The 14,843-nt window shown below is 40.0% G+C and overlaps 1 protein-coding gene across 1 annotated transcript in view; it reads right to left on the bottom strand.

Moving 5' to 3' along the window:
- Positions 1-14,843, bottom strand: part of LOC118801665 (deleted in malignant brain tumors 1 protein-like) — a 33,975-nt gene that overhangs the window by 4,133 nt on the left and 14,999 nt on the right. The gene's annotated exons all lie outside the window — the stretch shown is intronic.

Raw genomic sequence — 14,843 nt, 5'->3', positions numbered from 1 at the left:
ATCATTCCATAAATATCCCAGTTATGCATTGCCACTGTCCCAACTTTTTTGGAATGTGCTGCAGGTATTAAATTTGGAAGGAGCGTATAGTTACAAAAATCAATAAAATTGAAAAGATTAAATATTAAATATCTCTGTCTTCTTTGTGCTGCTGTCAGGAGAATATCTATAAAAGACAGTTTCCAAAATTTACCCACTGTCCCAAAGATTTTGGAATTGGGTTTGTAATTCAAAACTATTAGCAAACAGTACTGTGCAGACATCTTTGGCACATAAACACATTGTTTAAAAGCATTTTATTGGCAGTTAGTGGGTTTTGCTTATAAAATTATCATAAATCATTGGAATAAGTGAAAAAAGAAAAACATTTACAAGAAAAAGTACAAGAAAAAGCTAGTTTATTTGTTTTTTGAGCAAATTAACACTTACTGGCTATGGCCCAGTTTCCTAAAGGCAACTTAGTTTTAGGATCATCTTAACTGGTAGAGAGAGTGTTTGTGATGCTGATTCTTCCATTTAAGAATCATCTTTATGCTAATGTGCTTTTGGTAAACCTTTTTTGATGCTTTTGATAATACTTCAAATCTAATTTTGTGAAGTGCCTAAAACCTAAACAGTTCTGTGTATATACACGGACTGGACAGTTTATAATATTATTATCATCATTTATTGTTGATTCCTTTTTTTTTGAAGACAAACATTCCCTTGTATTTTTGAGCAGGAAGTGAGACAGCATCTCTCTTCATGATGGCCACACGGTGAGTAGTTAGATCCTAATTTTTAAGTAAATGTGTCTCAAAGTCTAAAAAATCAGTGTATAACAATAATAGTTGTTATAGACTGATTATATTGTTATAAGAATTGAGCTTTCTGTGTAGCTTTTCTCTAATTAGAAAATGTTTATATTAACACTGATTTAGACATACCTGAACAAATAAGTTCCACATCTATACGATGAGTACAGCTATGTTTCCCCCATACCAGTGATCCACAGTGTTTCAGTGTAGACTCTGATCCACTGCAGTCAACATGACTCATCCAGATCGGTCCAGATCCTGGTACAGCAAAATCCGTTTTCAGTGGCTCCCCACAGTCCAACTGTCTACATATCACTGAACCACCAAATACATTCCAGGGATTAGAACACACTGTTCCCCACTGTCCTCTATGGAGAACCTCTATTCTCCCAGCACAGCGACTGCCTCCACCCACCAACCTCACACTGTCTGTACCATAGATGGAGAGAGTAAAATGAAAGAAAGAATGAAGGTGACAGCTGACAAGACCAAATCAGAAAACATCATACAACTTGATTAGAACATAAAATATTCCTTTGTTAAAATGTGATTTTCTACTAATAACTAACTGACAAACTAACAAACAAACTAACCAAGTACATACATAAATAAATAAAATCACTTACCTGCACACATCAGACCCACATCACTGTCATGGGAGCAGTTGTGTTTGAGTGATGATGTTGGACAGAAGTACATTTGAGATTCATTGCCTCTACACTGAAGCTCCTTTGACCACACCTGACCCTCCCCTCTGCCAAAAGCAGCTGCTCCCAGAACCTCCACAGGAAGCCCACAGCCCAGCTCTCGACACACAACCTCTGCATCTTGCTGGTCAAAGTCAGCATCACACACTGTGGACCAGGTCTCTCCATGAAGCACCTCCACTCTCCCAGAGCAGCGAGAACCACCAACCAGCCTGACTCCTGATATAATATTGTGAGAAAAGATTGTTTAAGGATGTTTAATGGTACACAGATGTGAATAATTATACTACTTTTAGAGGAGGACATCATTATTTCATCATATTTAATGTATTAAATAATGTTGAACAGAAGAACTTCTTTAAGATAACATGTAAAATAATTTAATTACTCCTTCCCCTGCTACTTTTCCAATAGCAGTACAGCTTCCCGGTCATAGTGTGACTGTATAGCTGAGGTGCCAGCTCTTCCAGTTCAGTTTGTTAATGTGTATTCCTTGGACCTCAGCACTGCCAGATGCCAGCATTGCTAACCCTAACCGTTACCCTATTTTTATTGGTCTGCACACCCTTTAGCTTGATGATTATTAGGAGGAGTGTACTTCACTGAGATACAACCACACGTCAGTCATTATTTACCATCATTACTATGTTGGTGCCAATACTGGAATTGCTGGGAAAGTGGGTGAAGTTGATCACTATCTTTATGCTATTGAGGAACGTGACCATGATGTTGTACAGTGCCTGAGCCTCTGCAACAGATGCTGGTCCAGTTTAAGATTGCCAATACACTAGTGGTGACAAAGAGGCAGCTTCACAGTACTAAGTTGGTGGAGTGAAGAAACAAGGAGAATTTTGAAAAGTTTATTGCAAAGATTTTGTATTATATATCATCTTTTATATATTACTGGGGAAGTTACTGCCTCCCTAATCATGACATAAGGCCTAACATTCAAAATTTCTGTTTGCTTATGTGAGCAGCAAATAAGTGAATGCTGTGCATAATATGTAAGCATCGTTCAATAAATGTCAAAACCATCTAACAGGTACGATATCAGCTCTGATCACCACAAAACATTCTTGATTCTGGCCAATTGAAGCATCAACACAAAATTAGATCATCATGATTCTAGTCTGAGGAGGTGAAGTTGAGCAATTCCAGTTGAATCGACAGAATGGCAAATTAAACCTGTTCTGTGGTGTTTAAAATCAGGCACAAGTTTGACCCTGACTTTTGCTCTGCCTAACCAAATGTAGATGATAAAACTCATGTCTGACTGAGTACAAGTCGAGTGACTGATGTCGGAGTGACAGGAAGCTAAAACTGAACCAGTTCTGTGTTATCTGGGGATGTAGTGTTTTGGATAAGCAAATGATAGCTTGCTTAGATGGCCACACTTACTATACACCACAGCACAGTGCCAGTTGACTCGTTTAGAGGATATCTTCGTGTATGAGCACCTCATATCCATGAGAACGGATAAAATCTTGCTGTGCCCAACTAAAAAGTCAATGCCTATACTATAAAGTTTTCCAACAAGCCATGCTTTATTTTCCCAGCCTTCTAATCACTGTTTAGCAACAGCTGCCTTAACTCTTCTTTATCAGTGTGGCAGTATTTGAATCTCCACCTGTAGTCAAAAGATGTACCTAGAGGACCCATAAAAGTGCAACCTCGTCTCCGATTATTTTGCTTTCTAAACATTCCAACACCAAAAACAACAAAAAAAGGTTTCCACTTGCTCTGTAAATTTGTTCTTCATGATGATTTTACTAAGAATACTGACATGGTCTGTGCCAAAACAACTACTTTGATGCATCAAGCCATTGAAGAGGAGACATGAATGGTCCCTAAACATTTTACACCCATTGTGGCAGTATGCTTTAGCCTAGGACAACCCAACCCTTATCTTAAACCTGCCAAAGACATGGTGTAACATTCCCAGTATGTGAAATATGACAGGAAGGACATGGAAGCAGAAGCCTGCAACAGAGCAGTTGTTGTAATGCAGTTTCTTCTAGAAGGGTTGTGGCTTTACAGCCAGCATCAACATAAACAGAATGACAAGACAAAGATGAAATGCTTGCTGTGAACCAGCTTCTTTGTAGTTGTTGCTGCTGCTGTGTGGTTATTCTCAGTGTACTCTCTCTCTCTCTCAGGCTCTCTCCCTTCACTGCAAGAGAAATCCGCATATAACAATCTTTTAAAAAAGAGTGAGCCAAAATTCCTTAACTATGATGTAAAAGTCTCATTGCAAATTATTGCAAAGGTTTCATTGCAGTTGTTACTGACAAGGGTGGCACAACCAGTTAATATGTTTAAGGGGCAATTACTTTTCACATGGGTGATGTAGGTTTTAAATAAATCTTTATCTGCAAGTGGAACGATCATTTAAAAGCTGCATTTTGTGTTTACTTGTGTTGTCTTTATTATATATTAAAATTAGTTGGATGAGCCGAAACATTTAAATGTGACAAATTAGCAAAAATAGGAAAAATTGGGTGAGTGGCAAATACTTTTTCATGGTACTGTAGTCCATCTGTTTCTCCATGTACTTTGTTAGCCCCCTTTAACCTTATCTTCTACAGGACCCCCACAGAGCAGGTATTATTTGGGTGGATAGCAACAGATGAGCTATCGTCTCTGACTTTACATCTACAAGGTAGACCAACAAGGCAGAAGTGGCTAATAGAGTGGACAGTGAGTGGACACAGTGTTTAAAAACTCCAGCAGCACTGCTGTGTCTGATCCACTCATACCAGCACAACACACACTAACACACCACCACCACGTCAGTGTTACCGCAGTCCTGAGAATTATCCACCACCCAAATAATATGCATGCTGTAGTGATACTGTAGAGGTCCTGACCATTAAAGAACAGGGTAAAAGGGGGCTAACAAAGCATGCAGAGAAACAGATGAACTACAGTCTGTAACTGTAGAACTACAAAGGGCACCTATATGGTAAGCTGAGCTAATACAATGAACAATGAGTGTAGAAACGAGGAGATAGTTTTAATGTTGTTGTTGTTATTATTATTATTATTATTATTATGCATTTAACTGCTTGGTTAAGATGGATATCACTACTATAAGTAAAATAACTTCAGTTTTTTATTCACTGTTGCGCAGATGGGAGTGTTTTATCATGTGCAGCTTTTCTTTGTTAAATGATGATGAGACTTCATTCTGTCTCATTTGTCACTTTCATTTTGTAAACATGTACAATAACCTTTCACAAGCCATTATATAGATTTTGTATATAGATGTTTATTTTTTTAGCCTTTATTCTGTGTTGTGAATTTTAGTTTTGATAACAAATACAGATTTGTCATGTTGGTAAATTTCTTTCATGTGAACAATGGATTGTGCAAGATTTTATTTAAGAAACTTGAAACTGTGAGATCGACCGCAGGCTGGGACAGGAGGCAGCAGTAATGCGGTCGCTGTACCGGACTGTAGTGGTAAAGAGTCTGTTTACTGGTTGGTCTACATCCCGACCCTCACCTATGGTCTTGAGCTGTGGGTAATGACCGAAAGAATGAGATCGCGAATACAAGCGGCGGAAATGAGCTTTCTTCACAGGGTGGCGGGCTACACTCTATTTGATAGGGTGAGGAGCTCGGCCATCCGGGAGGAGCTTGGAGTAGAGCAGCTACTCCTCCACATTGAAAGGAGCCAGCTGAGGTGGTTCGGGCATCTGATCCGGATGCCCCCTGGATGCCTCCCGGTGGAGGTGTACCAGGCACAGCCTACCAGGACAAGACCCCGGGGTCGTCCCAGGACCCGCTGGAGGATTATATCTCCAAGTTGGCCTGGGAGCGGCTTGAGGTCCCCGGGAATGAGCTGGAGGAAGTTGCAGGGGACAGGGTCGTCTGGGATTCTCTGCTTTCCTAACTGCTACCACGACCCTATCTGGACTAAGGGGTTAACGATGATGATGATGATGATGATGATGATGATGATGATGGTGATGATGAAACTGTGATTTATAGTATAATATATTTGCTATTTACATTATTTGTCATATGAAAAATAATATACATATAACTTTTACACTATATATTTAGTCTATTTTATATATTAGATATAATATTCTATATATAATATTATATTAAATTACTTATTTTATATTGTGCTTTGAAGCAAATGCTCTGAGGATAGTGGTATGTGTGTGCAAGAGAGACTGAGAATTCATTCTGCGCTGCACTTTTGCCACTGTCATTTTGTAAACAGAGAGAGAGAGAGTAAAATCCCATTTATATGACAGACTGTCTTCTTCACTGGTAACAAAAGAGAGTTTTGGAGTGCAGAAGGTACAGTTGAGCCAGCACATGCATGCGCACACACACACACACTCACTACTCAGAGATGGCAACAATAACATTCATCCCACAGACCTTCTAGAGGGAAATGTCTGGCATACAATGGCCAGACCCCCTTGGAGGTACAGTTTTAATTGATGACTGACTTCTACTTGTGGTCAGACAAGTGCACTTGGGACTATCACTGGTGAAGGGGGAGATACTGCAGGTGCTCTCTGAGGATCGTCAACACCTGCCAGCAATAAAGATGGCCCTTCAGTGGCATTTTTGAGAGGGGTTCAATGTCTTATATTGCTGAGTCACTATCAATAAAAAGGAGGAGAAGGTGGGGATTGTTGTTTGGACATGGGCTCCATCATCTCCATTTGGGCTGGCTTGTTGCCAAGTATCAACAAGATTACATCAGAAGATTGGATGGAGTTCAGTGCAGAACCTATGTTGATTACTGTTGAAAGCATGCCGATGAGAGGAAAGAAAATAAGATTTGAGGTGGGTAGTTGCCCCAATAAACACAAGCTCTGGCTATGCCCTATTTGCGATTCATGCATTGTGGGGATGGACCTTTTTACCTTGGCCAAAGCAGTGGTCAGCCTGGGTGAGAGTTTGCTTCATCTAGATTAAGTGAAGATTAAGCTACTGGGGGGGAAGATCCACATGGCAGATGAGGAAATCTCATAAAACAGCAATAGCAAAAAAAAAAAAAAGCATTTTGGCACTGCCCTAAATGAGAAGTCACTCTAAGAAGAGCACTGAGAATCTGTAAAGAGTGATGAGAACCAGCAGGAAACCAGAAAGGCCATGTCAGATTTGTGCCCATAGAGCAGTGAGGGATTCATTACCAGGGAGCGGTAAAAGTTGCAAGAGCAGCTGCGTGCCCTTCAGGATATCTTCACAGCATGCAGTGAAGACTCCAGTCACACTGACCCAACATTGCATTGACACTGGCAACACAATGCTTATCAAGCAACAACCCCACAGGTTTATACTGGCAAAGCAACAGCAAGCGGATAAAGGATACATGTAATCATGGCAGCTGGTATTACTGAGCCCTCCAGCAGCCTGTAGGCAACAGCATTGGTCGTGATCAAGAAGAAGGGTGGCAGCTTGTGGTGTTGACAACAGGTGGCTCAATGTGGTCACTAAAACAATTTCTAACCCCCAGACCTCAGAGACTGATGAGGCCCTTGACACCATGTCTGGCTCACAGTGGTTCAACCACCTGGACCAGTGCAGTGGCTACTGGCAAGACATGCGTGCTCAAGATAAGACAGCGCTGACCCTGGGGCAATCTAAAGTTGATTATTTGATAGTATTGAATATTCTTAAAACACAGTTCAACACATCAACTCAAATTTCTTAGAAATATTTTACCATGTAATTTACCATGCAGTGTAAAAGGTTAAGCAGAGGGATAAGCGGCTTGGAAAATGTGTGTGTGTGTGTGTGTGTGTGTACTTTTAGCATGAAATATATAACCTTATTTAGCATAACAATTTGTAATTTGTAATTTGTTGTCATGTTGCCTATTTTATACATTTGGTCATGTTGTCCTATCTTTTCTTGCAGTAAAGCAGATTCATCCAGCACTTTGTAACATGGCATCTCTCCCACCTCTTCTGACCCACTCCCAGGGCCTTCAACTTCTACCCTTCTCCAATCTGTGGACACCCCTTACACCTCTGCTGGAGGTCAGGCTAGTGTCAAAGGCACCAGAAGCACAAGTCCAGCAAAGACAAGAGTGCCCATACCGCTGCCTCCATCACCTGGAAGCTCCTCACATACCTCAGCTGGGCAACACACTAGTGCCAGAGACAGAAGACACAGAGCAACTCCAGTGAAGATGTGCACAGCTCCACCACCACCTGCAGACAAGCAGCATCCTCTATTGCAGTTTCTCCATTGGAGCTGTCCTCTGCTAAGTGCATAGAGAGTCAATCCATATTGCAGCAGGTGGCTTAACAAGGGCACGCAGCACATCCAGACAAAGAGGCCAGAGAGGTCAGCTACAGTGGCTCACACACTGGCTATGAAGACCTACATTGCCAATGGGACAGCCTAGCAGTATGAGGGGGTCTCTTCTAATGGCACTAGAGGAACATACTATTGTCAAGCTGCTAGGCAACTGCTAACAAATCTATGCTAGGATTTGTTACTGACTGTGGTGGCAAAGTCAACAACTTCAGTGGAAGAACCAGGTTCCTAACTATGTTAAAGAGGGCATATGACACCTGCTGCTAGTGGGTAAGAACTATTTAGCAATTTATTGGGTGTGAGTTGGGGAGAGCAGTGCACAGTAATTGTTCACCTGGACCACCAAGCTCTCTTAATACTCAGAGCAGAGAGAATACCATCGGCTCAGAACCTGCTGCGGTGCCTGGAAAGAGTAACACTGAGTTTCCTTAGGGATAGATGAATCTAAGTTAAGCCTACAGGACAGTGACACTCATTGCATTCACATGTGTAAAGGACTTCATCAGGTTGGGGGACCCTTTGGAGGAGGGCAGTGTGACAGTGTCTTTTCCTGCTTCCACTTGTATGCCATTGCTTCAAAATCTATATCTATCATTGCTCTCTTCACTGCAAAAAATACAACAATGCTTTTCTGTACCAAACATAAAGAAAAAAAAATGTGAAGATTTTAATCTTTCTGAAGTTGAACACAGTTTACCTGAGCAGATGACTCCAGCATCTTTGAAATGATCACAATTATGTTTGCTCAATTTTGATGATGAACAGGTCTTCAGTGTAGACTCTGATCCCCTGCAGTTCACATCATCCATCCAGATCGGTCCTGATCCTGGTCCAAAATGAGCATCACTCAGTGCATCTACAGCCTCTCCACAGCGCAGCTCTCTACACACCACTGCAGCATCTCTCATATCCCAGCCATCATCACACACTGTTCCCCACTGTCCTCTATGAAGAATCTCCACTCTCCCAGCACAGCGACTGCTACCATTCACCAACCTCACACTGTCTGTACAACAGGGACAGTGAGAGAGAGAGCAAGAGAGAGACAGCACCAGACAAAAAAATAAAAAAACTTAGCTCCTCAATGCTATGATGACGCAAATGAAAAGTGCAAAAGAAATGGGTTGTAGAAAAGATCAATCATACAAAGTAAAAATAAAGATTATATTTGTTAATTTCTTTAATTTTCCTTACTGCAGCAAAAACTCAGATGACCTATAAATGCAGCTCTTACCAGCACACACCAGTCCCACATCACTGCCATGGGAGCAGTTGTGTTTGACTAAAGATGATGTTGGACAGAAGTGAATCTGAGATTCGTTGCCTCTACACTGAAGCTCCTCTGACCACACCTGACCCTCCCCTCTGCCAAAAGCAGCTGGTCCCAGCACCTCCACAGGAAGCCCACAGCCCAGCTCTCTACATGTAACCTCTGCATCCTGCTGGTTAAAGTCAGCATCACACACTGTGGACCAGGTCTCTCCATGAAGCACCTCCACTCTCCCAGAACAGCGAGAACCATCAGCCAGCCTGACTCCTAAAACATTATAAAGAGAGAAAAGAGAACATTTCACAGTGATGATTAACAATTATTAATTAATAAAAAAATGTTGACATAAAATTATTTGATGGATGAACCTTAAGTAAAAAACTTTCACAACAAACGCTGGCACATATATACCTATTAGCCAAGGCATTATGACCCCCTGCCTAATATGAAGAATGGATCCTGTGTTATCTGGCACCAAGACATTACCAACAGATCATGTAAGTCCTGTAGGTTGTGAGGTGCAGCTGCTGCTGATCGAACTTCTTGTTCAATTACATTCAATAGATGCATAATCAGACTGAGATCTGGAGAATTTCAAGGCCAGGGAAATACCCTGAACTCCTCATTTTCCTCAAACCATTCCTGAACAATACATGCAGAGTGGCAGGGAGCACCATTGCCATGAAGGCAGGTACCTGGTGCATGACCTTCTTCCATTGCTCCTAAGTCCAGTTCCAATCTTTGCATGTCCCTTGGAGGCAATTTCAATGGTGGACAGAAGTTAGCATGGGCACTCTGACCAGGCTGCAGCTACACAGCGCCATATGCAGCAGGGGGCGATGTACTATGTGTTGTGACACATTTCTTCCATAACCATGATTAAAAAAAATTAGACCACAGTAGCACTTCTGTCAGGTCAGACCAGACATGAAAGCTTTTGCTGCCCTCATGCATCATGAGTACTGGGCACCCAACACCTTGTTGCCAGTTAGTGGTTTGGCCCTCCTTGGACTACTGTTGGTAGGTACTCACTACTGCTCACCAGGAGCTCCCCACAAGCCTTGCCATTTTTTTAGATGCTCTGATTCAGTCATCTGGCCATAATGATTTGGCCTTTGTTAAAGTTGTCAAAGTTTTTACAACTGTTCAATTCTCCTGCATCCCACACACCAACAACGAGAACCGACAGTGTGCTTGTTAACATATGCCAAACCTTAACATGTGCTGTTCTTACAAGATGAGTGGTCATAATGTTTTGGCTAACCAGTGGACAGACAGATGAGAAATAGAAAGAAAACCCAAAATAAATGTATGGAGAAACATTAGTCGTATGTATGTATGTATGATACAATTATGATATGAACTATATTGATCCCACAAGAAAAACTTACACCCAGTCTGGGAGTAGCACAGCATCACCTGCAGAGCAGATGGAGGTTAACTGCCTTGCCTAAGGGCACAATCAAGTATACTCGATCAGTCCTGGGATTTGAACCAGTGACCTTTTACTTTTTTTAGTTGCTGGATCACCTTTCCTATCAGTAAGGCACCAGCCTCCCTGGGAGTGCAAGTCTTACTTTGCCCTGTGGCCTGTATAAAAAGGCTGAGCAAGTCCAGTTAGCCTCTCAATCAGTACAGCAAGAGGACAAAATGTAAGTGACTTTGAAAGAGGGTTGATTATCGAGGTATGAATGACAGGAGTTTCAGTCACAAAGACTAATGTTTCAATATAAAGATCTATGAGAATAACATTAATAAGCTGCATTGGGAATTGTAGTCAAAAGTACTCATTCAGTAACTGTGATACTCAAGCATTTGTGCAATCTTCTTCTGCAAATTCATGCTGTTGTGATGGATGCAGTATGTGGTTTAGCATTGTCTTGCTGAAATACGCAAGGCCTTCCCTGAAAGAGACGTTGCCTGGATAGGAGCATATGTTGTTCTAAAACCTCTGTATATGCCTTTCCAGATAAGCTGCCCCGTCATAGGCACTAATATAACCCCACATCATCAGAGATGCAGGCTTTTGAACTGTGCGGTGATAACAAACTGGATGATTAGTACCACTTACTTTTCTAGCCTTTTGTTGCCCCTGTCCCAACTTTTTTGAGATGCACTGCTGCCATCAAGTTCTAAATGAGTTAATATGTTTCATGAAATATCTCACTTTCAACATCTGATATGTGTTCTATGTTCTATTGTGAATAAAATACGGGTCTATGAGATTTGCAAATCATTGCATACTGTTTTTATTTACATTTGTTTACATTTTACACAACAACTTTTTTGGTATTAGGGTTGTAAATAGTAAGGTATTGGATTTCATAATTATTAGTATGAATTATTTATATTATTATATATTATTATAATTAATATATTATATAATTATTTCATAAATATTATTATGAATATATTATCATAATTATTCAATATTTCATAATGAATTCAGTGACAGATGAAAGGGAACAAATTTGTGTTGATCAAAAAAGGAGGCTTGACTAATTTTGGTAGTAAGATTTTGAATAGCTTACCTGAGCAGATAACTCCAGCATCTTTAGAGTGATTACAGGCATGTTTACCCCATAGTGTTGAATGGCATCTCTTCAGTGTAGACTCTGACCCACTACAGTCAACATCATCCATCCAGATTGGTCCTGATCCTGGTCCAAAGTAAGCATCGCTCAGTGCATCTACAGCTTCTCCACAGTGCAGCTCTCTACACACCACTGCAGCATCACTCATATCCCAGCCATCATCACACACTGTTCCCCACTGTCCTCTATGAAGAACCTCCACTCTCCCAGTACAGTGACTGCTACCATTCACCAACCTCACACTGTCTGTACATGGGAGAAAAATGGGAGTGACATAAAAAGGGGTAAAAAGATGCACTTACACTGACCAGACACTTCATTAAGTACACCTCCTTGTATCTACACTCAATTTCCATTTTATCAGGTCCACTGACCATATAGGAGCACTTTAAAGGTCTACTACTATTGGTTCTGAAAGCATATGTGGATAAGACTCGTGGAGATTTTATCACCCACATTTTTTTTTTTATTTGTTAGAACCTGCAATTTAGGAAGTGTCATAGAAAGCAAGACAAGGGAGCTAGCATGTGAAGATTTATAGTGTTTTGAACCTGGCTTACCTTGTGCTGGTTTATGTGCCAGTTGGCAATGTGAGATTAGTTTCAAACAAATCTCTTATCTTCAATGACATTTTATGTCTCGAGAGCTAGACGCTTTTATTTCTAATGGTACATGGCTGAGTGCTGATGATTTAAATTCAATCTCAGAATTAAGTCCAATAGGCTGAAGCTGTTTAAACTCCCTGCAGACTACTGGACAAAATGAAAGGGTTGTATTAATTTTCAGGAATAAATACAAATGTTGTGCTCTTCCCTTTGAAAAGTTTACTGGCTTTGAATTACTTATTATTAAAATTTCTACGGACCACCAAAATTAAACAAGGAATTTTCTGACTTTTTGTCTTCCCTATGTGTAATAAATAAAAGAATTTTGATCTTGGGTGATTTTAATATTTACATATGTTGTCATGATCAGCCCATGATCAGTGAGTTTAAAAATGTATTGGTTTTATCATTTATTGATTTAAATCATTCATTGACTTCACTCAGCATATTGAAGGCCTCATTGTTTTGTTTGTTTGTTTGTTCTCTCTCCCTTACTTTTTAGGAACCTGCCTACATTGTGAGTGAATAAGTGTGATCGACTCCACGAAATACCATTCATGTGATTGGCTGTGCCGCAGGCACAAGGGCTATTTTTTCAGCTGCTGTTTCTGACTCCCTTTGTAATCACCTCCATGGCAGGTTGAGGTGAATGTCTAAGCAGCCATGCTACTTAACTTAGTAGCTTGTTAAGAGCTGTCTGTTGTTTCTCTTTAGCAATGTATTAGTTTGAGCTCATGCCACGTCTTTTGAGTTTATCTTTGCAGCCTACCAGCAAACTTAAGAACCCTTTTCTTTATGTATTACTTTTGTTTATCATGCTGACTACAGCATAAAAGTGGGTGCCAATATTTTTTAATCTTATTCTTTTCTGTTTTCCTTTTTTGGTCTAGCTAAGGAGTTAGGGAAGATTGTGTTTTTTTTTCTTTCCTTTATTGTAGGTAAGTTAGATTTCTGGCCTCCCAGCTAGACTGGTTATGTTTGTTGTTTTGGCACTTGCCCAGTCTGACATCTGTTCCATGTTGATAAACAGAATCTGTAATGTGTAAACAGCAGAAAAGAAAACAACCTGCTTTGATCTGTTTAAATGCTGAAAACGTCTCGCTTTTGTTTTTGTTCATGTTATGACTTTCGTAAAATCCCTAGACATGTCATAACACCCATGTTGAATGCTTCATAAGCATGGGCATACTCTTGATCTTTAACCTTTATCTATTAGAATGTCAGAACACCTCTCTCGAACCTTTAGGCCCTCTACAGCAATTCTGTTTTCAGCTGCTTATAGAGAAGCTTCCTTTCCAAATCTCAGCATAACTTCTGCTCATCAGTTAGGCATCGAGGAGTTAGTCAGATATTGTAATCTTTATGAAATTAGAACCTGTTTCTCCCAATGATCTGACTTTTTTCTCAGGTGACATGTTTCACTTCTACTGCTGATGTTATCTTTGAGGCTGTGATGTTTTGTCTATCATAAATGTGATTCTAGTCACTGGTTCATTTCCTGCATGTTTTCAACATACTGTAGTTCATCTGCTTTCAGCTATAATTTTTTGCAAATGTTCTGAAAAAAGCTGTTTCTTCACAACTCGCATCTTTTTCGAGATTTTTCAGTCAGGTTCTAGAGCTTTTCATAGTACTGAGTCTGCTTTTCCAAAAGTGACTGATGACTGAATGCTGATTCTAGTGATTGTTCTATCCTGGATTTGCTGGGCTTGAATGCTGCTTTTTGACACTGCTGCTCATGATTCTCATTGAGTGCCTATAATATGCTGGAGTTAAGGGTTTAGCACAGTGATTTATTTCTTATATTAAAAATACAACTTTCAGTTAACACTGTAAAATACTTTCTTCATCTGCTACTATGACATGCAGAGTATGGGTCTATTTTGGGGCCTGCGTTGTTTTCAATACATATGCTCCCCTTAGGACATGGTATACGTCAGCGTAATGTTTCTTTTGAGGCCTATGTGGATGATTTACAGTTGTACTTTCCCTTAAAATTTGGTAATCTGAAAATGTAGAATTTATTCCAGAAAAAGGCTCCATGAGTGTATCAAAGATATGAAAATTGGATGACCAACAGTTTCCCACACCAGAATGAAAATAAAAAGGAAGATTTTTTTTTTTGGTGCTACCAATTATGTCAGGAGCTTCTTGGAATATCTGGTTTATCTACTACCTTTCAGTAAAACACAAGTATGAGTTATAAATTAATTAAAAAATAAAAAAAAGAAGTTAAGATGTTTCTGTAGCTGAGAACAATCTCCAGACTTAAATAATTTCTTACACTGTCATTGATGCCTTTGTTACATCCTGATTAGAATACTGTAATGCGCTGCATCTTGAGGTCAATGAAATGCATTTTGTTTATTCACATCTACTCCAAAATACCACAGCCAGATTATTAACTGGTATAAAGAAGATATTACATTACTCTAGTTTTATCATCTCTTTACCGGCTCTCAGTTTATTACAGAATCCAAAATAAGATGGCTTTGTTTGTTTTTAAAGCACTACATGGCCTTGCACCTACATGCATGTCCATAATGTATGTAGAGGCAAGACCATGTACAAAACAA

Source organism: Colossoma macropomum, unplaced genomic scaffold (genome assembly GCF_904425465.1).
Source record: "Colossoma macropomum unplaced genomic scaffold, Colossoma_macropomum, whole genome shotgun sequence".
Classification (NCBI taxonomy): domain Eukaryota; kingdom Metazoa; phylum Chordata; class Actinopteri; order Characiformes; family Serrasalmidae; genus Colossoma; species Colossoma macropomum.
The sequence above is the reverse complement of the archived record's forward strand: the minus strand, read 5'-3'. Positions and strand labels throughout refer to the sequence as shown.